We start from the raw sequence: 1,683 nt of genomic DNA on the forward strand, positions 1-1,683 counted from the left end.
CTAGATAGATTTATTATTAACTACTAGTTATTACCTTATTAATAATAGAGAATACAAGTTTTATCCTCTCATTCCCCAAATCAAAAAGGCAAAGCACGACCTTTTTAACATAATGATAGAGTTACATAATTACATGCAATTTTTGAAAAAGAAAAAACTTAAACACGATTAAAAGCATTTGCTATATAACTCGATTAAAAAAAAAAGTATCAAACCCTTTCTAAACAATATCAAAATTTCCATTAAAATTAAAAAAGAAAAGAAAAATTCTTGCCCTTTCAAACGATTGAGGTGTACAATTGTGTATATCATCATCATCATTAAGAAGATATTATAAAATTACCCAAAAAAAAAAAAATCAAAACAAATAAACAAAAAAAAAAAGAAAAGCAAGAGAGAAAGAGAGAGCCATTGATCAGATAATTGTAGTCTGAATTGTATTTAGTCGACATCAATATCTTCCAAAACAATCTCATCACGTCAGTAGCTCCGAATCAGATTTTAACAAAAATACCAAAAACCAATAAATATAAAAAACTTTGCTTTTAAGATTTCAAAAAAAAATCGAAACAGAAATAGGAAAGAGTGAGAGGGGCTCAGAAGGATCCATTGGTAAAATTTTATAATCAAAGGGATATTCCCCTCAGAAAATAGGTAGTTTTTTCAACATCACTGCCCCCCTTACCACATTTCCTAATACAAACAGTGATAATTCCCTAACCAAAAAAAAAATATAAACATGAAATTGTGAATCAAAAAAATATAGAACAGAGAGAGAGAGAGAGAGGAGATTGGTAGGCTGATTGTAATTGGGGTTTTGAGGTGAATATATAGGAGCTGATTTCTGAATTAGGGTTAGGGTTTTAAGTTTTGCGATGGGTTTGGTGGCGCAAAGCGGCCAACTTTCTAGTTGAATTACAAAACTACCCCTGGGCTTCATTATGGGCTTTTTAAATTCTTTTGTAGGGTGGCCACTCTACTCAGAAGGCCTTAACGAACGTATAGAATTTTGGGCCTCACTCCTAACCCACTCAAGGCCTCCGATTGCAAGACCTACTATTATATATATATATATCCCACTTTTGCAGTGGCGTTTGCATTTAGCTTCAAGCACACGTGTCACTTTAAAAAAATTCAATAATAATAAGAAAAGGAGATTTAAAACCTTGAATATCTCAATTAAAAACATTAAAAAATGTCAGTTGAGGTATAAGGTCTTGTCCATCCCACTTGTTAGTATATATATATATATATATATTTTTTTTTTTTGGGTTGAGAATGCCCACTTGTTAGTACTTGGTAGTATCTTGATTCTCTTTTTAATCTAGTTCTACACCTCTAGAGCACAAAACATACTTCAAATTGTACCTTAAAAAAAAAATTAAGTACTAAAATATTTTCTTTTATTTAAATTTAATAAGGATGGACTTATGAAATTTCCTTTGCTATTTTTGTCTCTAGCATATTAGTGTGCCACGATATAGCATATGGTCTAAATTGCACCTGAATACCTCTTTTTTTTTTTTTTTTGGTTATTAGGTAAGGTTGTTGAGAGGGCTTAACTCTAGCCTTTAGACATGCTCTTTTACCAAGAAGGGAAATGTTAGTTGATTTAAAGGCTATTGGCACCCATATGACTCTTCTATTAGATCATTTTAAGTAATGGTCTAAGGTTACCAAATG

General features: G+C 31.1%; 2 non-coding genes across 2 annotated transcripts; both read right to left on the minus strand.

The window, feature by feature from the left end:
• Positions 1–409: 409 nt before the first annotated feature.
• LOC136066064 (small nucleolar RNA Z155) lies at positions 410–486 on the minus strand. Its single transcript, XR_010627589.1, has one exon. It is a non-coding gene; the product is annotated as a small nucleolar RNA Z155 (small nucleolar RNA).
• A 102-nt stretch (positions 487–588) lies between these two features.
• On the minus strand, positions 589–682 carry LOC136066063 (small nucleolar RNA R41). Its single transcript, XR_010627588.1, has one exon. It is a non-coding gene; the product is annotated as a small nucleolar RNA R41 (small nucleolar RNA).
• Between the last annotated feature and the right edge of the window lie 1,001 nt (positions 683–1,683).

Source organism: Quercus suber, unplaced genomic scaffold (genome assembly GCF_002906115.3).
Source record: "Quercus suber isolate HL8 unplaced genomic scaffold, Cork oak 2.0 scaffold_1711, whole genome shotgun sequence".
NCBI classification, from domain to species: Eukaryota; Viridiplantae; Streptophyta; class Magnoliopsida; order Fagales; family Fagaceae; genus Quercus; species Quercus suber.